Source organism: Nomascus leucogenys, chromosome 5 (assembly GCF_006542625.1).
Source record: "Nomascus leucogenys isolate Asia chromosome 5, Asia_NLE_v1, whole genome shotgun sequence".
In the NCBI taxonomy this organism is placed as follows: Eukaryota; Metazoa; Chordata; class Mammalia; order Primates; family Hylobatidae; genus Nomascus; species Nomascus leucogenys.
Genome location: NC_044385.1, coordinates 60895383 through 60922083, shown reverse-complemented (window position 1 = coordinate 60922083; position 26701 = coordinate 60895383). Strand labels below are relative to the sequence as shown.

At 41.4% G+C, this 26701-nt stretch overlaps 1 pseudogene; it reads right to left on the bottom strand.

Annotated features, from left to right (window-relative positions):
• The window catches only part of LOC115835053, a 68503-nt pseudogene that overhangs the window by 31139 nt on the left and 10663 nt on the right, over positions 1-26701 (bottom strand).

Here is a 26701-nt window from a genome sequence, read left to right as displayed (position 1 = left end):
TCTGAAATAAAGTACACAATTATTCATTTTAAATACATATCATGAAGTCTATAACAGAGAAAAAGATGCATGAAGCAATGGTGAACACGAAGAAGTATAAATAGCTTGATCTGTAAAATTTTTTTAATGTTGGGGTTTCAAAAACTGTTTACAACTAAAATATTGGTCAAAGGTAATATGGAAGGAAAACATAAGCATTTAAATGAAGAAAGCTGACTGTGTTGCTTGGGAATAGAATAGAGCTCCTGATTCACTTTAGATTTGAATAAGCAATATGAAATAAGTAGAAATAGAAACACATAATGTCCAAACTAGTGCTAAGGAAAAACAAAGGAAAATATAATCTATCCAAGAGGAGACAAAAAAGGAAAGAAGAAACAAAAGGAAAAATTTTGGCTAATTTTTTAAGGTATATTATACTAAAGTAGATGTTAAAGACTTAAAACAGAAAGATGGAAATGAATACACCAGGAAATTCATAACGAAAATAAAGGTGGGCCGAGCATGGTGGCTCATGCCTGTAATCCCACCACTTTGGGAAGTCGAGGCGGGTGGATCACTTTAAGTCAGGAGCTCGAGACCAGCCTGACCAACATGGTGAAACCCCGTTTCTACTAAAACTACAAAATCAGATGGGTGTGGTGGTGCACACTTGTATTCCCAGCTACTTGGGAGGCTGAGGCAGGGAAATTGCTTGAACCCGGGAGGTGGAGGTTGCAGTAAGTGAGATTGCCCCAATGCACTCCAGCCTGGGAAACAAGAACAAAACTCTGTCTCAAAAAAAAAAAAAAAAGAAAGAAAAGAAAACAAAGATGATGCACAATATTAACACCAGACAAAATTGGCTCTAAGACAAAAGGGATAAAGAGAATTTTTATTTATTTTATTACTTTTAAAGTTTTTTAGGGTCAGAGTCTTGTTCTGTCACCAATGCTGGAGTGCAGCAGCACAATCATAGCTCACTGTAGCCTGGATCTCCTGGTCCACCATACCTGGCTTATTTTTCAAAATTTTTTTTAGACAGTCACTAGGTTGCTCAGGCTGGTCTAAAGCTCCCGGCCTCAAGTGATCCTCTCCACTAGGTATATTAAAATTGCATTTCCAGGTATTTCAAAAGCTTACATAAGCAAATCATCAGATAAAGTAGTCAAAAAGACTCCCCTTACCAAATGAAGGCATAAGCCCCAAGATTAACTTATCTCCTTTCTTTTGATAAATTACCATAACTTATATTCAGTCCCATTTTACAAAATTAACAAGTAGAGGGCCAGGAACTGTCAACTTTCAGTAATTATAATAGTAGTGCTAAAACCAAATTTGTATAATTTTATAAATAAATAAAAATAAAATATAAGTAATGAATGACAGAAAAAGTAAAACCTTCGTATTTTACTGTACATTATAAGCACTACAACAAAATGGTGCCCAAGGAGAAGATCCCATGGCAATGCTGGTGTGAGGTGGAAAGGGGTGGAGGAGAACCTGGCCCTGAGAGAGGAGACATCAAGCACTGACTCCTAGTGCAACTGTTACAACAAAGGAGAGCGCCCTAGAAAGCTGCCTTTTCCCCACTGATGCTGATCTGAGGACGCTGATGCTGACTTGCAGCCAGCGGTTGGTTGCCTTGAGCACATGAAGGTGGGACTGGGAAGCCGTCCCAACACCGCAGGCATGAGGAAGCTTCCACTCCTCAGGCACTCCAACACTCCCTGGGTGAGAATAAGGCACAGTCAAAGATGCAAGCGATAGCAAACCCCTGACTAAAAGCCATTCAGTTCAACGGCAATGAGTCTGTGAGACAGCCTGTTTGTGGCTCAGAGCCACAGTTCAAAGTGCTCCAGATGCAGGAGTCCTTGCCACTGCCTGAGCCTCAGCAGAGACCTGCCAACAACCTTTTCCTGCTTCCATCCAGTCCAGGAAAAACAATTAAAATTAGATCGAAGTCACCATTATAGCTACTGAATTATTGGATGTTACTGCCAGTTAGTCATCCCTTCCTTTTTTCTCTCACAAATCATATGCCACTGCTTAACCTAACAGAAAACCACAGAGGCTCTAACTTTCCAGATGTAGAGTCTCTCTGATTTTAATACTACCACCGGTCTTTGCGCCATCCTCATGCAGTTGCTCTGGAGGGCACAGAAGACAGCACCTCAGTGGCTATGTGTACCACGTAAGTAAAATCACAGCTCCCAGCGATGGGGACACAGTGACCATCAGCAAGAGGGAAGCTGCCCCACAGATGCACCTGAGTGCTGCCTCTCCACCACAACAGCCACCCAGACACTCTCAAGGTGGAGACACTCGTTCACTCTGGGATTCAACTCTAAACTGGACATTTCCTAGGTGAAATAATCACAAAACTGCAATGGCAGAGCAAAAGAGGAGTAAGAGAGGCAAAGCCACAGGCAGCCTGTCACCTGCATAAGTGCTAGGGGTGTTCTAAGCCATCTTCAGGGACCCTTGCACAGAAATATATTGTGGTGGTCTCAGTTTGGGACAAAGCACAAAACTTACAAGAAATTAGGCCAACCAGTAACTCCTTGAAACAAACTAGCTTTGTGGGGTCATTTGAAAAAAATTCAACTGTGAAATAACAACAATAATAGAGCAAAAGCATCTCACCAAGTCCTGATGTCATTCCTGAATCCCGTGGCCCATTTCCACAGTTTGTACCAACAGACTGCACAGGAAAATGTTTTGCTGTGCTTAGCAGGTTCTGATGTAAGGCATTAGAATATGGATTGCAGATAGAAGAGTTACCCATCCATCCAGAGCCAGTATTTGTTTGGTCCCAAATTCTCATAGCCACAGAGTTCTGCACATGCTCTCCCTTGAAAGCTGGATAAGGACAGCCTCCTAAGAAGCCATGGACTGTGGCACTGCCAGCCTGGCACTGAGGCAAGGAAACACTTCCAGCTGAAGGCAGTGTTCTTAAATACCTCTGGAAGCTGTGCTGGGAAGGGGTCACATCAAGGAGTGCAGGCACCGCAGCAGGCACGTTCTGCATCTCAGCTGCAGAGCCATGAATGGTTCTGCTTGGAACAGGTCCTGGCCTCTGAGCTTACTACTGGCAGTTGATGTATCTCTAGAGATGATTCTTTGCTATTCTTCTCTAGTTTCCTAGCAGGACACAGGGAAGTGTGAGCAGCTGACCCTGTCTGATGACTCAGATCTAACTGTTGTGGGAAGTCAGGGACCCCAAATGGAGGGACCAGCTGAAGCCATGGAAGAACGTGGATTGTGAATATTTTATGGACATTTATTAGTTCCCCAAATTAATACTTTTATAATTTCTTACGCCTGTCTTTACTGCAATCTCTAAATATAAATTGTAAAGATTTCATGGACACTTATCACTTCCCCAATCAATACCCTTGTGATTTCCTATGCCTGTCTTTAATCTCTTAATTCTGTCAGCCGAGGAGGATGTATGTCGCCTCAGGACTATGTGATAATTGCATTAACTGCACAAATTGTACAGCATGTGTGTTTATGCAATATGAAATCTGAGCACCTTGAAAAAAGAACAGGATAACAGCAATTGTTCAGGGAATAAGAGAGATAACCTTAAACTCTGACCACCAGTGAGCCGGGCAGAACGGAGCCATATTTCTCTTCTTTCAAAAGCAAATGGGAGAAATATCGCTGAATTCTTTTTCTCAGCATGGGATATCCCTGAGAAAGAGAATGCGCACCTAGGGGTAGGTCTCTGAACTGGCCCCCCTGGGGTGTACCTGCCTCTTATGGTTGAGACTGCAGGGGTGAAATAAACTCCAGTCTCCCATAGTGCTCCCAGGCTTATTAGGAAGAGGAAATTCCCGCCTAATAAATTTTGGTCAGACCAGTTATCTCAAAACCCTGTCTCCTGATAAGATGTTATCAATGACAATGGTGCCCGAAACTTCATTAGCAATTTTAATTTCGTCTTGGAGCTGTGGTCCTTGATCTTGCCCTGCCTCCACTTGCCTTGTGATAGTCTATTACCCTGTTAAGTACTTGATGTCTGTCACCCACACCTATTCGCACACTCTCTCCCCTTTTGAAACTCCCTAATAAAAACTTGCTGGTTTTTGTGGCTTGTGGGGCATCACGGATCCTACCAACGTGTTATGTCTGCCCCGGAGGCCCAGCTTTAAAATTTCTCTCTTGTACTCTGTCCGTTTATTTCTCAAGCTGGCCAACGCTTAGGAAAATAGAAAAGAATCTACGTGACTGTCGGGGCAGGTCCCCCAATACCTACCTTGCTCAGGAGAGCCAGCCTGATTGGGTCCACTTCCCTGAGGTTTGAGGTCAAATCCACCTCTCTGGGTTCCAACAGATCTCCACTTTTGGAGGAAGGATCTTCACTTGATCTAAGATTAGGTTTTACATCTTTAGGCTTGCTACTCAGAGAAGTAGTTTCAGTCATTTTTCGTATCAGAGTTGTTTTGGATAATAGATGGTAATGTTCCTTTTTCTATATTCTGAAATGAAACTTTTTCTCTCAATTTTTCCACAGCCTGTTCCTCTGATGGGGCTGGGCTGGCTTGAATAATTTGAGGTGCTTATCTCACTGGTGATATCACTGTGAGTCTAACAAAATTTAAAAACACAGTCACAGATAAACTGCATATAACAAATTCAGGTCATGCTGGTATAAACTCAGGTAATGTAATAAGGAAATCTACATGGGTTATCTTTCTGAAATAGATGTGGTCTACACAACGGAGTTATTCTGCAACTGGGAAATGCGGGCTATTAGAAAATTTACACTTGTTGCTTTGTAAAAAAAATATGAGGAAAATAAACAGGAGGTATACATCAATTGTATCTGAAATTTACATAAAGGACCAAAGTCAAGTAAGCTTTTGAAAATTTAAGGGACGTTTGTAAACTTTATAATGAAAATCTAAATATATTAGTCACGAGGGGGAGTGGGGATCAGAGGCACGGCCTGTTCACAGGGGCCCCCACTCCCGATGTGTCCCTGCTGCTGCTTGTGTTTGAAGAATCAAAGGTGTTAACTCTCATGTGCACTCATCCGTATCCTGTGTCTAAACGCATGTGGCTCTGCTTTCCTAAGAATGCAGTTAACAGTCCTAGTGGATGTTCACACACATCTCTTTACACATGATGCATAACCTGAAGAGTGACAGCTGCAGCTGTGGCAGGATGGACCAGCTGGAGTTCACACACAAGTCAAGGCAGACTTCACCCTCACTGACTGTTGTGGTACTGGGCTTGGAAACTTCTCCTGGCCAAAGATTTAGGAACAAAGACAAATAAACAAAGGCCACATTATTAGTCAGTTCCTAATAATAACAAAGAATATGTATTCAGTGGTGACTTACTAGGTGACAGGCACTGCCCTCACATACTATTCTTGCTTAGGGATGAAGCAGTAGGTTGAGGGAGAGTTAGCATCTGTCTAAAGAAGTAGCAGAGAGGAAATTATCTGATGCTGTAACTCAGCCCTTACCCACTATGCTAAGAATATGCAGACTCAATACCTAACAACATCACGAAAAGACAGCTTTCAGTGAAATGGGTGTGACATTTTGTCTAACACTGCACCACACATTTAGTAACTCTAGTGCACATACTTTGCAACTTGGTGGAGGAGGGCTCTACAGCAAACCCAGAGCAGTCACATTCAGCTCATTAAAAACCGAACACTGTCATTTCCACAAAATACACACACAAAACAGACAATAAAATGCTGCCTTCCCCAACACAAATCTCTCTGATCTTCTTTCCTATCCCCACAGCTACTGCCTTAGCCCAAGTCATTTCTTTTTCTAAATTACTTCTCGATATGTCAGATTTTCTTATCAAGGAAGTAAGTTCTCTCTTCTCTGGTGGTCTAATAAAATAGCCCATTGATGGCTGCAAAATAATTACATAATGATTTCCTTACTTTTCAACTGCTTTCAGAAGTTCTAGACTATTTTATCTTACGCTGACATCACAGCTAAATGATGTCGACAAAGCTGTTCTTCCCACTTAACCTCAAATTACTAGAGACAAACTTTAAAGGGTCAGATACAACCTTTTATTTCCTTAATGCTATCTTTTAATCATTAAAACAAATACTGTCAAGTAAGTTGCCCTTACTAAGTAAACTACACAGAAATAATACTTTATTCCTTCAATAATTATTATTCAACACCTACTATGTGTTAGGCACCGTTTAATCATCGGTGACATATTACTGAGAAAGAAGATAAAAACTCCTGCCTCCTGGAACTTATGGTATAAGGGTACTTTATAAAATAAACACATTTTTAAAAATCTGTATTCAGATTAGGGATGCTCCTTCTGATTTGCATGAACGTTTCAGGAAGGTTTGCATTCAAGGAACTTGCTATAGGGCAGAAATGTCCACTGTCTTTTTTACACAACAGTCACATGACAGACCTAAAATGTGAACTCAGTAAATGCACTTCATTTTTTATTGCTATTCACTTGGGAACTTTTTTTTCTTCATTCAGTAACTTAAATGCGAATCAAAATTGTAACTTATACCCAAATAAAAGTTTTGAATATTAGAACTATTTTCCTATGATCCAGTGTTTTTTTCATCTATTTAATAAGGAAGTTAGTTACTCTTCAACTTCTGTCATAATCTCAAAAGTCCCAATCAATCCAGGCAGAAAAATCCACCTCTCTAAAGCATTTATTCTCATTTAAATTCACCGCAATGGACAAGACCACAATTCAGTTTCAACATTAAGTTCTATAAATCAACTTAGACTTCTTTCTTTTTTATTTTTTTTGAGACAGAGTTTCACTCTTGTCGCGCAGGTGCACAATCTCGGCTCACTAAAATGTGCACTGCCCAGGTTCAAGTGATTCTCCTGCCTCAGCCTCCCGGATAGCTGGCATTATAGGTGTGTGCTACCACACCCAGCTAATTTTTTGTATTTTTTTTTAAGTAGAGATAGGGTTTCACCATGTTGGCCAGGCTGGTCTCAAACTGCTGATCTCAGGTAATCCACCCACCTCAGAATCCCAAAATGTTAGGATTACAAGCGTGAGCCATTGTGCCTGGCCATCAACTGTGATTTCTAACATTATGTCTACTATCTCAAAATGAGACTTAGTGAAATTCAGGTTTTATAAACACTCCCTCCAATAACCCTAATTTCCTCCATGGAGTTAATCAATAAGTCCTCTGACTCTAGGGAATCAATCTTGAATTCCTGCCCTGTCCTCTGCTTCCATGTGTCAGCCTTGTCCCCAGCCTTCATCTCTTCTCTCCTGTTTCCTATGCCTCTGCCTGCTTCTTTCCCTCCTCTGTGCTTCACTGATGTCTCCACCCAGGTCCCTCATATATGATAGCCTCCTGCTGCACCTGGAGATGGGCAGGACCACAACAAAGTGGCCCCTGTCCCCAAGCACTTCCTCCCAGTTTATTGGAGATAAAACCCAACTCTTAGCAGGAGCTCACATGCTCTGGCCTTGGAATCATGCATCCATCCTACCTGCCCACTCTCTCCTCTCAGCAGCTCTGCCTGCCTGCTTTCCATTCTTCCAAGATGCCATCTTACTGCCTACCTCTGGGCCTGCACACAGATAACCTCCCTCTGCTGCAACACTCACCCTCTAGGTCTCTGGGCATTGTCTTCTTTTCATCACTGAGATGCCAACTCAGCACCCTCCCCTAGATGTCACCCTGACCAGCACAGCTAAAGTAGCTCCTTCTCCTCACTCATGTTTTATGCACTTTTCACTATCTGAATAGCTACTGTCTTTTTATTTATCTATGTATTACGTTGTATTAAGTCAAAACATTACATATTTCAAAACATCTTTTTAGAGCATAGTTTAAAAAATGAATTTTAAAACTCTTCACACCAACCAGCAATGTAACAATAGCAATGAGAAGCTGGGAAGTGCTTACTACATGTTGGTGTGGGGCTAAATGCTTTACATGGACCATCACTTTTAGGTCATATAAAACCCTATTAAAGTGTACTATTTAGAAATGGGGAAATTAAGGCATAGAGAAGTTAAATAAATTGTTCAATGTCCTAGAAGTAGTTAAAAGGCTGAGCTACAATTCCAGGACTGTTAAAACCTTAGATTTTTACCACTATTCAGTCCTGCCCCTCTGCTGCATTTTAAAGTTACTATGCTCAAGCTCTGCCATTATAACACCCAAAGTCTAAAACCTGCTGATTGTGAGCACTACAGCACATTCCATGCTTCCTCTTTTCACACTGTGACCACGACAAAGGCAACCAAGAGCTTCAGATCTTTGAGCAAAGAACTCTCTTAAAGACAGACAAGACAGACATTAATAACCAGCATCGTCTGTCCAAATCTGAGATGCAACATAATTTCCTCAACAAAATGTAATCAGTTATAGCTCCCTAGGATGTATCCTCAAGTGCAACTGAAGTATTCTCAGCATCTTTGTAATGTAGCAGCTGAAGAATAAATTCCAGGAGCAGAGTGGGTTGGTTATAGGAGAGCACACACGTAACATTGCTAGATGCTGTACCATCACCATACCTAGAGGCTGCGCCAAGAATGGGCTAGCATACCTGTGTCCCTTACATCCTTGCCAACACAGTTTTATTACCAAACTTTTGGATCACTACAAAGGAAACAACTGAAAAATAACATCACTGGGTAGATTTATTCTGCATTTCTTTCCATGAGTAAAAATAATTTTTTGTACATTTAACTACCATTTAATTTTTTCCTGTAAATTTTTCTTTTCTTCTCTTTTTTAAGAGATGGAGTCTCACTCTGTCACCCAGGCTGGAGTGCAGTGGCAGTTCACTGCAACCTCTGCCTCCCGGGTTTAAGCAAGTCTCCTGCCTCAGCCCCCTGAGTAGCTGGGACTACTGGCGGATGGTGCCACACCCAGCTAATTTTTTGTATTTTAGTAGAGATGGGGTTTCACTGTGTTTCCCAGGCTGGTCTTGAACTCCTGAGCTCAGGCAATCCACCTGCCTCAGCCTCCCAAAGTGCTAGGATTACAGGCATGGGCCACCGCACCTGGCCTTTTTCTTATTGGTTATTAGAACCATTCATATATCAGGAGAATGGGCCCTTAACCTGTGACGTGAATTGCAAGTACTTTTTCTCAGTTTCAACACTAGTTTTTTAAACTTTTTCCCAAAGCATAATATACATAGATAAATGAAGGGTATAACTGAAGGAAGTTTCACAATCTGAACACATCTTCATAGCCAGCAGCAGATGGAGAAGCATAACACTGCCAGTACTACCCAAGCCACCCCTAAGCTTGCTACCCAAGCCACCCCTAAGCTTGCTACCCAAGCCACCCCTAAGCTTGCTTCCCAAGCCACCTGCCAATCCAAGTGTGACTGCCCTTGCTGCTTGCTCTGCAGAGGAGTGCACTTTTGAGCTACATGCAGAAAGAATTACAGTGTGTTCTTAGTCAGCCTCATATCATTCCACACATTCCTGAGATTCATCCATGTTGCTGCATGTAGCTGCACATCACTCACTCACTGTGACCTAATAGTTCAGAGGATGAACAACATGATGATGAACCCCACATGCAGGTTTTGTTTCATTTTGTTTTTGCAGTGACTTGGAAAATTCCACTGCTGATAAGAATTTGAGAGGTCGCTCTTTTGAAGCTGGTACAACTAGTGCTGCCGTGAACATTTTAGTGTGTCTTTTGGTGAACATACACAGTTTTTCTACTGAGTAGAAGGTGTAGTATTAGTTGATAAAATATGAAGTTCATCAAGTTCACCTTTACAAGACACTGCCATGCAGGTTTCTACAACAGTTGTACCAATTTACACTTCCACAAGCCACACGAGAATTCCATGACCTTTTCAGGGACAAAGTCAGTATCTACTGTTCAGTCTGCATCTTCATTGATCTTTTGAGATCAAGATATCACTGACCAAGTTGTAACTAACTTACCTCCAAATTTTTGATCCCTATTTCCACTACTGAACACTTCCACCTCAAACTACAATCACCTAAAATCTACACTTTCTTCTGATTCCTGCACCCTTCAGGTAATGGAATTGCCATTTCCCCAAGTAACTCAGACCACAGACCCTATTTTCTTCCTGCCTCTCTACTATCCCTGACATCCCACCCAAAATCCTAGCCACTTTACTTCTATGTTTTTCTTTAGCTAGTTTCTTTTCATTTTCATGGGGACACCTAGATTTCGACAACATCCTAAGGACTCTCCCATTCAAATGACCTCCACTGCCAGGAGAAGACTCACAAAGTAAGTTCCACAAGCAATGAGTCCTGCCGCTTTCCAGAGAAGCTTCAATCTCTAGCATGGTTGTTAAAACTCAATCTACCTCCTGGCCCTACTGACCTCTCCATCTTCATCTCCTAGTCTCCGGCCACTCCCCTCATTCTGCCATAAAGACTGGGCACACTGGACCATGCACCTTCTCAAACATGCCCACGCTTCACCATCTCCTTCTCTTTCCACTGGGTTTTCCCTCCATTTGGAAATTTATCATGCCCCCAAAGGATTACCTGTTAAAACTCTGCCTCAAAAGTGCCCACCTCTGTGAAGTTCTTTTGCTACCTACTCATGCAAAAGTTGTTTCTCCTCTAAACTTCAAATGCTTTTGGCTGGTGTGTGTTGTGATGCTGATTATGGTGTCTTGTATTTGTGTCTTATCCCTCTGGGCTGATGGAGAGTTTCTCAAGGACTGGAATAATGCATCACTTATTGCTGTAATTCCACATCACTGGATATTTGGGAGAAGCTTAGGACAAGCAATGGGTAGAATAATTTCTCCTCTGGCCCCTTCTGAGCCTATTTACAATAAGTCTGGGCTTGACAGGCAGGTGAGCACCTTGGTTCCTTCCAGCTACAGAGGAGCCAGGGCCTGGGGGTGGCAGCACAGCATCTTCACAGGCTAAGGCTCAAAATGCCATGAACTGTCGTTCTGCAGACCTAAGCCAGGTTATAGTTTCACTGTCAGAGATCATGCTGATCAGCAACCAAACTGCTTCCTTTAATGCTCTTATGAAAATGGTACAGTAAATGTGTTTATCCACATATGCTTACTTACTTTACTTTACTTACTTACATGCTTACAACCAGATCTCAAGTCTTCAGTCAACTCATCACATTTTGTTTGCTCATAAAAGATGTGTGACAAGCAAGGTCCATGACCCATCTGCCCTCTTCATTTTCACAAACCACATTCTGCATGAGATTCATTTCTAAAAAACAAAATTCCCAAACTATCCATTGACACATGTAACAACTAAAATGATAACACATTATCACATAATTGTTTTATCTAGATAACTGCCTTAGTTATCAACAGTACTGAAGTCTGCCCAAAATTTGTTGGAAAAATAAAAATCCATTTCCCCAAATGAAAATACCTCTTTGATGGAAGAAAAGCCAGCCTTGCTCATGAAAAAAGTCTATAACTGAGAATGAGAAATAAAGGGAAAGAATGCTAAGACATAGAAAGGTACATTTCCACTAGATCTCTGATGAAAGATACTATTTCTGAGCAATTCTCCCTATACTAGTATATTTGAAATTTTGTTTGAACTATAAAACACTTAAATATTTCAACCTAAAAGATTGACACAGTCCATATCAAACTATGCCCTTTTCAAAATGCACAAATATCTGTTTCTTTTTTTATAGTTACAATGACAGTTTATTATAAAGCATACAAATGAACAGCGAGATGGAGATACTCAGGGCAGCAAGGTCTGGAGGAGTCCTGGTTACAGAGCTTCTGTGCCCTCTCCAAATGGTCTTTCTAGCACATCAATATGTTCACCAACCAGGAAGCTCTCCAAGCCTTATTGCTGAGAGTTTTTATCTAGGTGTCATTTTACAGGTATAATTGGTTAAATCATTGGCCATGTGATTGAGCTCAATTCTAGCCCCCTTCCTCTCCCCAGAGTTTGGGAGGGTGAAAGTTCCAACCCCCTAATTAAATGATTGATTTTTCTGGCAACTAGCCTTTATCCTGAAGCCATCCAGCCAGTCTCCCCATCCCACATCCAAGAACCACCTTGCTGGGATAAATTCAGGTATGGTCCACAGGGGCTGGTATGAATAATAAGACACTCTTGTTCAGGAAATTCCTAGGGTTTGTGAAGCTCTGCTCCAGGAACTTGGGAAAAAACCCAAATGTACTTTTAAAAATTATACCACAAACTTGTAATTTGGGAGCAGTTAGTACCTATTGGAAGTGGTAGGTACCTATCTAAAACCCTCAGTCATAAGTGAGAGAAAGAATATTATTTTAATGTCCTATTACAGAGTGAAAGTGCAACAGAACTATTGCAACATAAATATTAGTTCAGATAGGACAAATATGACCTTTAAATTTGGGTGTGATTAGTTTTAAATGTTCTTGGACATTTTTTCACTAAGTTAGATAACTGTAAGTGAAAGGAAAAGAGGCAGATCAAATTACTTGTTGAAATATTACATCCCTGATAACTAGTGACATATATTTAACGTTTGTTATAAATACCCTGTAGGTACTGCCTTTAGTGAACCAATTTAGATGAGATCCCCTGGGTATCAAAGCCATGAGAACAATGGCATATATTGAGAAGGATATTTTCCTATTTTGAAGGGTTTCTGCTTAGAATCTATGTGCTTATATATCTTAATAGAGGATTGGAAAGGAACAACTTATCTGTTAATAGGAATACTTGAGTCATCAGTGCTTCTGGTGGGGGGAAAAAGGAGCGAGCAGTGAACCACTTAATAAAAGTGGAAAAACTGTAATAGTGTTCCTCTGAGACACATTTTTAATAAAATTATGTTTTCATTTGAAAATCAGAATCAAAGGCATATTTAACCACAGTGAAAATAGCTGTTTTTAATCACCAAGTCTATCAAACATGATGATACAAATTTAGATAACATGGCTTCTTCAATGTAATATAAACCTAATCGTATTCACATATTTACAGATGAGTAAAAGTGTTTTACCATCCAGTGACTCATTTAGGTGGAAGGCACCTATTTCTTAATTGTATTGTTTTAACCTTGAATAAAAAAAAACTTGTGTTTCTTTTATTGTTTTTTCAAGCCCACTTATTTTCAATGGACTCGTGACAGTCACATGTTCTTTTCACAAGTTGGTGGCCAAAGGGTATTACTGAAATTAATTCTATGGTCACTAATAGGCTTCAGAGACACTGTGTCCACCTTTTCTTGAAGGGACACTATAGGAGTCTCAGGGTGTAAACATCCATTCATGTGCAAAACTGTCTTGCATCCGATGCCACATGCTTATGTTGATAAGGAGACTGTGCCTCCTCATACAGGATCAGTCAGGTCCAAACCACTTTTGTGGGCATTTGCATCATGAAAATTAACAGAACTGAGTGTCACACTAGTAGACTGAGAGTCTTCACCAGAACATCTTCTCTTGCATTTTTCTTTAAAAAAGAATCAGTAACAGAGCAATAGTAAATTTTATGTTTCATAACTCATTCTAAAATTTATGGGAAAATTTATGTAGTTGATATAAAAGGAATATGGAAGAACAATATACAATATTTACGTATTCCAGACTACATGTGAACCAAAGGTAAGTGGTTGTCCAAAACCAAACATTATGATGCAGTCATAAAAAATACACACATAAACAGATTCAGATACTGAAAGTGGGTCTTAGGTTTCCATTACATCAGGGGTTCCCAACCCCCAGGCCACAGACATCAACAGATTTTGATACAAAAAGTGGGTCCTGTGTATCCATTACATGAGAGAATGATAGCATGTCAGCTTAACTTTTGTCATTACCAATCATTGCCTCTACAAAGGTGGTCAGCCCATTATTGTGACCAGCCTCCTAAAGTTAATATGAGCAACAGTCCCTGAAAACACAGATATTAGTATCTTTTAATAGGAGTAAAATAGTGGATACTACAAATGCCCCTGAGGAGTCCAATAAAATTTGTATCAAACACAGCAGATTTAACCAATGCCTTAAAATTATGCTCGCCATCACATTTTTCCAAGTGGCCCATCTTATTCTCTCCTAAAATTATAACTGCTGAAAAGGGGCTCAGATGTCTTCAATGCTGTTTGTAGACATTTGGCTGCCACCATGGTCTTGAGGCCAATAAAACCTATTAACAGCAGTCCCTTCTGCTATAAGATGAGCAATGAAGACAGCGGCTTGGTAAGTCCCAGCTTCCGAAAGTTACAACACTAAAATTCTAAATAAAAGATTCTGGCTTAAAGATTCAGATGTAAAAGCATTAGAAAAATATACAGATGGATTTGCTTATAGTCTTCAGTGGATAACATCTAAGTATAACACTAATGTTTTGAATTGTGTCCCTTCAAAAAGATACATCCAAGTTCTAAGCCTGGCAACTACGAATTGTTTTGTTATTATTCTAGAACAAGGTGTTTGCAGATGCAGTTTATTTAAGAATTTTCAGATGAGGCTTTCCTGCATTTGGGATGGATCTTAAGCACAATGACCAATGTCCTTATCAGAGAAAAGAAGGAAAATTTTCAGACAGACACATCAAGGCCAAGGCCAAGCGAAGAGAGAGACAGAACCTGGAGTGATGCTGCTACAAGCCAAGGAATACCAAGAGCCACCAGAAGCTAGGAGACCCAGGGAGGATTCTCCTCTAGAGCCTTTGGAGGGAGCACCACCCTGCCAACACCTTGATTTCAAACTTTTGGCTTCCATAAACCTGAGGGAATAAATTTCTGTTGTTTTAGGCCAGCATGACTGTGGTAATTTGTTCTGGCAGGCCTAGGAAACTGACACACACATTAAAGCCCGAGTTTCATAAAGATCAATATATTTTCATAACATAGAAACCTTATAAGACCAATAGTTAAGATATGAATATCCCAATAGAAAAAAAGACAAAGATGACAAAGAAATGCCATTTAAAACTAGATAACTCTTTTCATATACAACATTTGAAAATATTAAAAAGAGGCATAATGTGAAAAACTAGCTTTCTTGCCCAAAAAGCAGCTTAAAAGAATCTTGAATAAAGAATGCAGTTACAACTTCTAGCTTCCAGTTCTGCACATCGAGAGCTTGGAAGAAGTAAAAAGATGAACAAACTGACAAGTCAACAATTCTTCTGAGATCTGTGAAAGAAGTGAGGTCATAGCACAAACCACTGCCTCCAAAGCTGGAGACAGATAGGTGGATCTAGAGAATTGTAACATATGGGAGCATAAACTCCCAAGCAGAGGTCCTGACAGTAGCCGCAGCCAAGGTAGGAAAGCCTGAAATTCAATTGAGGAATTGCTGCATGCTCAGTGTGGAAGTCTGAGAGTTAAAATTCCAGGGGGCCCAGTCATAGGTGGGCTCCTACGCTTTTGTGAATTTTACCTTCAGGAACATGACCAAATATTGGAGAAATATCCCCCTGGACTTCCAGCAGGGAGAAGGAAAACGGGCAACTTTGAAATATGGCATGGGACTTTGTTCTTAATTAGGCTGGCCCTCAGGAAAACTGATTAACCAGAGCCTAACCTGTTGGGGTTTCAGCTGAGCCTAACTAGCATAGGGGATGGGAAATACCCAAATCCAGCTCCCTCTAGCCACCCTGTTCAACCTAAGAGGGAGAAAGACTGAGACACACTTGTGAACTGCACAGTTCAAAGGCACAGGCTCACTTAAAGACTGAGACCACAACACAGAATTGTCTAATGCTTTCCCTCTGAAACATCTTACCACAACATGTTGAGAGGCCAATTCACAGCCATTCTTTTTACTTAATATACCACGTCCAGCTAGCAATAAAAAGTTCCAGTTTAGTAAAAGGCAAAAAATACAGTTTGAAGAGACAGAGCAAGCATCAGAACTAGATATGGCAGGGATGTAGGCATATTCAGGTCAGAAATTAAAAACAATTATGATGAACATACTAAGGGCTCTAATGGATACAGGTGACAAATGCAAGAACAGACTGTTGATGCAAGCAGAGATGAAATGTCTAAGAAAGAATCAAATAGAAATGCCAGAGGTCAAAAACTGTAACACATGAGGAATGCCTGAAAGAGACTCTCAACTTGAGGACATGCCAGTGGAAACTTCCAAAACTGAAAGGAAAGACAACAATAAATGGAAAAAAAGAAAAAGAATCTCAAAAAACTTTAGGAAAACTGTAAGACACATGAGTCAAAAACCACAATCTCAAAAGTGTAGGTAACATATGCCTAATGGAAATATCAGAAGACGACAAACCAAAAGGAATAGAAGACATATTTGCAACAATAATGACTTAGAATTTCCCCAAATTAACTCAGACACCAAAGCACATATCCAGGAAGCTCACAGAACACCAGACAAGATAAAGATGTTATTGCAATGAGACTGTTCTTGAAGGACAGAGGGAAAGATAAAGGCCAAAATCAACACTATATCTAAGCATATTATTTTCAAACTACATAAAATCAAAGATAAAGAAAAAATCCTAAGAGAAGCCAGGTGGGGGGCTGAAAGGAAATCACCTTACTGATAGAGAAATAACAACATCTGAAATCTCAGAAAATATTCAAAACAAGAATTGAGTGAACTATTTGAAAGAGATTAAAGAAAGAGACCACCAACCTATAATTCTGTACCTTGAAAAACTATCCTTCAAAAGTAAAGAAGTCAAGGCCTGGAATGAAACTGTAACATTTTCCTCCAAGTGCTTATATCTGCTATAAACTGGTTTGATTTTGCTATAAACAAGGAGACTTCTAACTAATATTAATAAGTGCTATTTTTTTTTAGAGACAAGGTCTCACTCTGTCACCCAGTCTGGAGTGCAGTGGTATGATCATGGCTCACTACAGCCTCAACCACCTGGGCTCAAGCAATCCTCCTGCCTCAGCCTCCTAGGCAGCTAAGACTACAGGCACGTGCCACCATGCCTGGATAATTTTATGTATATATATTTAGTAAGCATGAGCTCTCAATTTTGTGGACCAGCCTTAACACCACCCATAGGGTACTGAAAGTCTGGTGGTGACAAAGGAATGAGAAGAGACAGGTTAAGAGTTCATAAAGGTGGGAGCCAGGGGCCAGCTGCAAAATGGAGCCTGCAAAAGGCACCAAGCTCTGGTCTCCACACTATTTATTGAGTACACTCACTTAGCTCCAAGAAGCAGATGTGCAGGGGTGAAACGGTGAAAGGAGGGCAGTGTGTCATACACTTAATCTATAGCAGTGGCGGTTTAGGTAATTTTCTTGTGCTGAAGCAGCATAAACTTAACTACTGATTTATTTTTTAACTTATCAGAGAGCAGCTGTGGTGAGTGGGACTAACTAAGAGCTGGCATATCTGGCCACATTCCAATGCTTCAAAGGAGTGTCTTTTTCCTTGAGCACAGTGTTTATAGATAAGAGAGCAGGTCTCACTCTGGGCATGGGAACATGATGGCAATTAAGAGGCTTTCCTCCTCAGAGGCCTCTTGTGGCTTTCCACAACTTATTGTGCTGTATTTTTATGGCCAGTTTATGCAGCCACCCCACAAGCCCTTTTCCCAACATGGCCCCCTTTTTTCTTTTTTAAAATTGCCATTGCTATCATGGCTTGTTCATGGTGTCTGGTCTCTCTCCAGAGGCATCTTCCACATCTGCAGACTAAAAGCAAACAGCATAAACAGATACACATTAAAGCAAAATTTGCAATAGTTGATCCTCCAATGGTCTTAATCCATTTAAGAGGGTTTATGTTTGAAAGTCCATCAGCAGCTCCAGCGAGAATGTCAGTCCCAGGCAGGAGAGTTAAATGAGCCTGAGATGCTTCAAAAACCTATTCCTTTAATTTGGCTATATCCAATGTTAAATTTCCATCCCTTCCTTCCAGATGATGTCTTTTTCCCAATGATGTTCAGTAACATTATACGAATGGAGAGTTATGCAGAAATCAGAAGTATTCCAATCACATTGCATTTATCATTGATGCTCTAAGCTCATTATAGGATCTCCCATCCAAATAACAGTCTAAGATCATTTATTTGATTTGCCAATTTTCGGTCTATCTGGATCTGAGAATTCCACAATTTTGAGGAATTATTTTGCCAATTATTTACATATTCTGCACTTTGAACAGAGGAGTGTAAGGCAATTCCAGCAGCCACAGCAGTAGCTGTGACAGCAATAAGGCCCATAATAACTGCTATAAGGGTAAAAATAGATCTTTTTGTTCTGGTAAACACTCCCTTTAACATTTCTGTGATGATATGAATGGAAGGAGAGGCTTCCCAAGGGCTATTGAAGGAAACTGGTATCCAAACTCCTTCTCTAGCCCTCACCAGCAACGCAGATGTTTTCACACCAAATGCGGAATCAATACAGGTGAAAAGGCAACAGTTTTGACAAGTAATAGTTTGAGAATTAGGTCTAATATCAATATTTCTGACCATCAACATAAAAGGAGGCTTGACACAACTCTGAATGGGCACTGTTCGGTTGGAAGAAAACTGATATACAAACTGAAGTCTCTCACCTTTTCCCTCAAGATAATATTTTCCTTCCCAAACCCAAATATGAGATTGGGCCATCATTAACTTCCATAATTTGGAATGTTCAGGGCCTATTACTGGATTAATCATTTTTGGATGTAGGCCAGCCGTACCAAAATTGGTCCAAATTATGGGAAACTGGCAACGTTTTTCAGTGCAAATAGTGTCATCTCTTTGACAGTATAGTTCCTGTTTTAGTTCTGTCTTGCATCTATCATTCTGATTGGTACAATTAACTGCAAAGGTCCCCTTAGGGGACCAATCAATGATGATTCTATAGGAATTATTCTGCAGTACCACAGTGTGATCAGAGATGCAATCCTTCCAAATCAGTATTTCTAAATCCTTTGATCATTGTTGAGGTTATTGACACCTCCCTTTTCTGGGCTTAAACTGTTCCAATTAAACTGAACTCTGTGAATGATCCAGGCTCCATCCAGAAAATAAATGATAGGATACTAGTCTTAGATTATGACCTGGAATTTTAACTAGCCAGTATTGTCGGTAGCCTTTTAGGCAACTGATAGCTGGCCCTACGCAAAGAGGGGGGAACTGATAACCTATTGACACATTTATTAACATTCCTTCCTCCTCTGGGTGAGAGGGCCCAGGAGTATCTGCAGGCTCAGGCATCCAAACACTTTCATTAACATAAACCTCAACCGGGGGTTCCAACCATGTGACAGGCCTAATTAAAGGCAGAAATTACCGCAATCATAGCCACCATCAGGTTACTCGAGGTTAGTGGTTTTTGTTGTGCCTTCAGGTTTTCTTCTGTAAGCTGGGTCAGCCTCTTGATCTATCCCCAAGTTGGTGGGCTCGCTTGATGGGTTTTGTTGGTCTTCATCTGGTTGGCTGAAATGTTCATTCTAGCCATCAGGCATGCTGGGGGGTGGAGATCTTGGTTCCAAAGTCCTTTTCTCTTCTTTGGAATTTTGCTCATGGTAGAGTTTAAGATGTCTTGTAGGTACCCAAACTGAAGCTGGTTTTCTCCTGGGGAAATACAAGCAAACCTTCTTCCCCACGTTATAACTTTCTGTCTTTCCCAGGTCTTTGTTTTAGAGTCTTTCCACCACACAGGTTTTCCTTCATGAACATCTACCTTCTGTTCTGTTAAATGCTGTTCAGCTGCTGTAGTAACCTGATCCTGGGAGGTGTTCAAAAAATTTAAGGTAAGAAGAGCCAATTGTAACTGCGTATGATGGGTGGAATACTCCCTATCTCCCTCTGTTTTCTGTTTATGTAATTGGATTTTTAAAGTTCAATTGGCTCACTCAACAATCACTTGCCCTTGAGAATTACAGGGGATACTGGTACTGTGTTCAATGCTCCATTGTTTTAAAAATGGAAAGATCTACTACAGTAGCCTGGTCCATTGTCCGTTTTTAATTTTTGTGGAATTCTCATGACAGCAAAACAAGAAAGCAAGTGTCTTTTTACATGTGCCACAGTTTTGCCGATTTGGCAAGTAGCCCATATAAAATGAGAATATGTATCTATAGTCACATGGACATAAGAAAGTTTGCCAAATGCAGGAATGTGAGTGACATCCATTTGCCAGATCATGTTAGGTGCCAACCCTCGAGGGTTAACACCAGTTCCTTGAGGCAGTAGCTGCAGTACTTGGCACTGAGGACAATGTTGCACAATGTCCTTGGCCTGTTTCCATGTAATTTGATATTTAAGTCCTGCTGCGTTAAGGTGTGTTAATGAGTGGAAACTTTGGGCATCAGTAAGTATGGGGGAAACCAACAAGTCAGCTTGCTCATTAGCCTCAGTCAAAGGTCCTGGAAGATTGGTATGTGCTCAGATATGAGTTATATAGAAAGGAAAACCCCGAGTATGCACAGCTGTTTGTAAAGAGTTGAACAATTGATAAAGCTGTTCATCAATAAATATATTTATTTAAGGCAGTTTCAATATGCTGAGTAGCTTGCACAACATAAGCTGAATCTAAAACAATATTAACTGGCTGATTAAAATATTCTAATTCTGTTATCACCAACTGTAATTCAGCTCTTTGGGCTGAGGAAAAGTTAGTGTGAAAAACTTTATCACAAGGTCCCACATATGCCACTTTCCCAGTACTGCAGCCATCAGTAAAAACAGTCACGGCTCCTTCCAAAGGGGTATCATGAGTAATTTCTGGAAGAACTCATGTAGTTAATTTTAAGAATTGGAAAATTTTATTTTTAGGATAATGATTATCAATACATCCCACAAATTCTGCTAAATTAACTTGCCATGTAACTGAGTTAATAAACGCCTGTTTAACCTGATTTTTATTCATTGGAACTATAACCTTACTGGGCTCAGTGCCACAAAGTTTAACAATTTGCATACGAACCTGTCCAATTAAAATTGCCATCTGATCTAAATATACTGTAAGTGCTTTTATGGTATTATGTGGCAAAAAGGACAATTCAACTAAATCATCATTTTGAACAATAACCCCCATTAGGGAGTGTGAAGTAGGGAACACAATGAATTGTAAAGGCAAGTCTGGGTCAATCCTACTGACCTGGGCTTGCTGTATTTTTTCTTCAATTACTCTTAACTCTTTCATGGCCTCAGGTGTTAGTTCTCTTTTACTGTGTAAGTTGGAATCTCCCCTCAATATTGAGAAGAGATTAGACAGCATAAGTAGGAATTCCTAAGGTGGGCTGAATCCAATTAATATCTCCTAACAATTTTTGAAAATCATTTAAGGTTTTTAAAGAATCTTTTCTAATTTGAACCTTCTGAGGCTTAATGGCTCTATCCTGTACTTGCATTCCCAAATACTGAAAAGGAGTGGTTGTTTGAATTTTGTCAGGTGCTATAAGCAATCCAGCATTTGCAATTGCCTTTTGCAAAGATGAATAACATTGAATAAGTTGGTCTTTATTTTTTGCTGCACACAGTATGTCATCCATACAATGGATGATGTAACAATCTGGAAATTGATCTCTAACAGGCTAGATAGCTGTGCCTACAAAAGTATGACAAATTGTGGGACTGTTTAATATATACCCTGGGGCAAAACTTTCCAGTGATATCTAGCTGCAGGTTCTTTGTTATTAACAGCAGGGATGGTAAAGGCAAATTTTTTGAAATCTGCCTCTGCTAAAGGAATTGTAAAAAAGCAGTCTTTTACATCTATCATAACAAGCAGCCAGTCTTTAGGTATCATGGTGGGGGATGGGAGCACGGGTTGTAAGTCTCCCATCGGTTGAATTACAGCATTGACCACTCGCAAGTTGGTCAGCATGCACCATCTAACATACTTTTTCTTGATTACAAATACTGGAGAATTCCAAGGAGAGAAAGTGCATGTAACATGTCCTTTTTCTAGTAGTTCTTTAACTATTTCATGAAGCGCTCCCAACTTTTCCTTAGGGAGCGGCCACTGTTTGACCCAGACAGGGTGCTGGGTCATCCATTTTAAAGGAATTGGATCTGGCGGCTTAACAGTGACTGCTCCCACAAATAACTTAATCCTTTTCTGTTTTTCCAGTAACTTGTATAGGTTCTGATATGACATTTTCCTGTCTTCCTAACCCTCTACCAGGCATATAGCCCATCTTAACCATTATCTTTTGACCCTCTGGACTATACAGAGGCATCGGGATAGAAATCTCAGTACCCCATTGTTGCAACAAACCTCCTCCCCACAAATTGACAGGAATAGGGGTGATAATGGGTTGAATTGTACCCTCCTGCTCATCTGGGCTAAAGCACTGAAGAACAGAAGAACTCTGATACACTTCTGAAGCTGTGCCAACTCCCACTAATCCTACAGAGGCCTTTTGCTTAGGCCACTGCTTAGGCCATTGATTAAGGGAAATGATTGATACATAGGCCCCAGTGTCAACCAAGCCCTCAAACTTCTTCCTTTGAATGGTAACAGTGCAAATAGACCTACTTTCTGACACCTGATTAACCCAATAGGCTGCTTTCCCTGTATGGTTTGTACTTCCAAATCCCCCTACTCTTTTTTCTGTGCTAGTTCCCAATTTAATGTATGGCAAAAGTAATAATTGAGCTATTAGGTCTCCTGGATTAGCACTCCAAGGTGGAGTGAAAGAAAGAACAAGCTGAATTTCTCCCTGATACTCAGAGTCCACAACTCCTGTGTGAATCTGCATACCCTTTAAATTTAGACTCGATCTTCCTAATAATAGTCCCACTGTGCTATCTAGTAGTGGCCCATACACCCCCATGGGGACCTTACAAGGAGGCTCTCCAGGGAGTATGGACACCGCTTCTGTACAGCACAAGTCTACCTCTGTGCTCCCTGATGTGGCGGGGGACAAGTGTGGTAAGTCTGCAATGGGATAGGTTGGGCTGGATTGGCTGGCTGGGTTAGATACACCCCATTTTGGATCAAGGCCGGAGCTGGCCCCTCAATCCGTTTCCCAAAAACGGCTGTCCATCTTTATCAAACTTTGAATGACACTGACTTGTCCAATGTTTTCCTTTTTTACATGGTGGGCATATGCCTGGCCCTCTGCTTTTTCCTGATGTGTTTTTGCTGTTCTGACCCTTCTTACATAGCTTTTTAGTATGTCTCATTTGTCCACAATTGTAACAGGATCCTGAGAACTTCTGTGTGTTATTTCCAACTTTTAAACTTGCCATTGCCTGGGCTAGGCGATTAGATTTGTATACATGTCCTCCAATGCCATCACAGGCTTCAATATGTTTATTCACTTTGTCTTCTGGTGCTTTTCCTTTAATAGGTCTAATGGCCGCCTGGCACTCAGAATTAGCATGCTCAAAGGCCAATAGTTGGACAATTGTCTCTCGGGCATGTGTGTCCGAGATAGCCTTTTGAGCTGCATCTTGCCGGCAGGCAGTGAAGTCTGGATAAGGTTTCTTAGGGCCCTGTCTGACTGAATTAAAGGAGGGATATGTAACACCGGGATCTTGAATCTTCTCCCAGGCCCTCAGACACACTGACCTGAGTTGTGCAGTGGCTTCATCATTCATCACTAACTGTTGTTCTATTGTACCCCAGGCTTGCCCTATTCCAAGCAATTGATCAGAGGTAATGTTAACAAGAGGCTGAGATCTAGCATTTCTACGTGCCTGATTAGTGGCCTCATCTGTCTACCAAGTATTAAATTGTAAAAATTGAGAAGGAGATAAAGTAGATCGAGCTAATGTCTCCCAGTCAGAGAGGCACAAACATTTGTCATAAGCCACAGCCTGTAATAAGTTCAGAACATAAGGTGAGTTAGGTTCACACTGCCCTACTGCTTTTTTTAGATATTTTAATATTTTAAAAGGAAAAGGTTCCCAGTGAGCCTGAGCATGCCCCCCAGCCTGCTGAGGTGGTATTATAATCACCGTTAAGCTGCCAAGCCTCCAAGTCCCCACTTTCTTGTACCTGACAAATGGAAGACTGTATGGCCCCTTCTCCATAATGAACAGCAGGACGAGCCTGAATTGCTCCCTCTCCATAATGAACTGTGGGTCAGGCAATAATGAGCACGGCAAGCCAAGTCTCGGTGAGCCTAGTCTCGGGCTCCCTCCCCCAGCACTCACTGGGCTGAAGAGGAGGTGGCCATTCCGGACATTCCTCTGAAGGAGCCGTGGGCTGAACAATTTTCTGAGTAGGTTTAGGGAAACTGGGAAGATTGGCAGAAATCACCTCTGGACTCTCCTTTTGGCTAGCACTTGGTAGAGGCTATTCAGAGTCCTGATCATCAAACTTCTCTCTCTCCTCCTCTGACTCAGCCTCATCATCTGTCTGACGCCAGTTCTGCATGCATCAATGACCAAACTGACCAAACAGGCAAAGGAATCTTCTTTCCCTCTCTGTGTGCTTTTTAAAAGTCCTTTCCAACTCTTTCCCAATCTTTCAATTCCAAAGTTCCCTGTTTAGGGAACCAAGGACAAAACTGTTCCACAGCATGAAACTAATCCATAAGATTTTCCGTATCAACTTTTACCCCACCACGCTTCAAGAGCTGCCACAGCAAGCTCAAATGCGTTGTGTACTTACTTTCAGTTTGTCCCATTTGTGTCCCTAGCTTTCTCCGAGCACCCCACTTACCTGCAGAGCTTAAAACCATTTCGTACTCAGGAGTCCTTTGTCCGTCAGTCCTTCGTTTCACACGCTCGAGAGTTTCTTCACCAGATTCTTTCAGGCCCCATGACTGGGCACCAGAATGGTGGGGACCAGCCTCAACACCACCCGTAGGGTACTCAAAGTCCAGGGGCAACAAGGGAATGAGAAGAGACAGGTTAAGAGTTCATAAAGGTTAAGAGCCAGGGGGCAGGCCGGGCGCGGTGGCTCACGCTTGTAATCCCAGCACTTTGGGAGGCCGAGGTGGGTGGATCACGAGGTCAGGAGATCGAGACCACGGTGAAACCCCATCTCTACTAAAAATACAAAAAAATTAGCCGGGCGTGGTGGCGGTCGCCTGTAGTCCCAGCTACTTGGAGAGGCTGAGGCAGGAGAATGGCGTGAACCCGGGAGGCGGAGCTTGCAGTGAGCCGAGATCGCGCCACTGCACTCCAGCCTGGGTGACAGAGCGAGACTCCATCTCAAAAAAAAAAAAAAAGAGCCAGGGGGCCAGGTGCAAAATGGAGGCTGTAAAAGGTACCAAGCTCTGGTCTCCACACTATTTATTGAGTACAGTCACTTAGATCTAAGAAGCAGATGTTCAGGGGTGAAACGGTGAAAGGGTGGCAGTGTGTCATACACCTAATCTATAGCAGTGGCGGTTTAGGTAAATTTTCTTGTGCTGAAGCAGCATAAAGAAATTACTGATTTATTCTTTAATTACTGATTTATTCTTTAACTTATCAGAAAGCAGCTGTGGGGAGTGGGCCTAACTAGGAACCGGCATATCTGGCCACATTCTAATGCTTCAAAGGAGTGTCTCTCTCCTTGAGTACAGTGTTTATAGATAAGAGAGCAGGTCTTGCTCTGAGCATGGGAACATAATGGCAATTGGGAGGTTTTCCTCCTCAGAGGCCTTTTGTGGTTTTCCACAACTTAGTGTCCCATATTTTTATGGCCACTTTATGCAGGCACCCCACAAGCCCTTTTCCCAATATCTCACTATGTTGCCCAGGCTGGTCTCCAAATCCTGGGCTCAAGTGATTCTCCCTCCTCAGCCTCCCCAAGTGCTGGGATTACAGGTGTGAGCCACCGCGCCTGGCCATTAACACATATATATGTGAAAATATGTATGGAATATAAACTACTAAAAAAGTAAAAATACTGTGTCTTAATATAACTTTACCATGGATTTGTTAAAAACTAAGGTAAAAGTCATTAAAAAAATGATACAAAGCATAAAAGAACATCAATCAAAATTACAAAAACTCCAAAATGAGTGGACAAAGACCAAAAAAACTAATAAAACTACTAAAAAATTACTTAAGCAATAAAATGTAAGCTATGATGACACAATGACAGCTTGTATCTTAAAAAAAAAAACAGATTAGGGCAGAGCGCGGTGGCTCATGCCTGTAATCCTAACATGCTGGGAGTCTGAAGTGGGTAGATCATGAGTTCAAGAGATCGAGACCATCCTGGTGAACAGGGTGAAACCCAGTCTCTACTAAAAATACAAAAATACCTGTAGTCCCAGCTACTCAGAAGGCTGAGGCAGGAGAATTGCTTGAACCCAGGAGGCAGAAATTGCAGTGAGCTGAGATTGTGCCAGTGCACTCCAGCCTGGCGACAGAGTGAGACTCCATCTCAAAAAAAAAAAAAAAAAAAAAAAAAAAAACCAGTTAAACTAAGAATTTTTTTTTTTTTTAAATTAAAGGAATAAGGAAGTCTGGAGAGAGCAGCAGCACAATCCCCAAAACTCTTCACAATCCAGATGGTCGCCGGGCCAGGGTAAGGTCTTGTGTCCTGACCCTTCCAGATGTTCAAAAGATCTGCAACACAGAGTTTCTAGAGTCACTGGGGCGGCGGGGGGGCACAGAGGAGGAGGGAGGAGGGGCTCCCTCGGGTGGGTGTGCATGTCTCAGAGGGCTCCTCAGGCCCTGGAAGGTGGCCTTGGGCCCCTGGCCTCCCCAGAGTCCATCCACAGGGCACTGGGGCCTGTGTGCTGCTCTCTGCTGAGGGGGTTGACTGGCACAGAAAGTGCATATAAATGTTCTGCAGGAGGCACTGAACCCAGGCATGCACAAGGGCACCTTCAGGGGACTGGACCCTGGATACTGAAACAGATGTAGAGGGACTGGGAAGCTCAAGGATCAACAGGCAGAGTCCCATGGCCCCGGGCCCTGGGAGGAGCAGCAGGT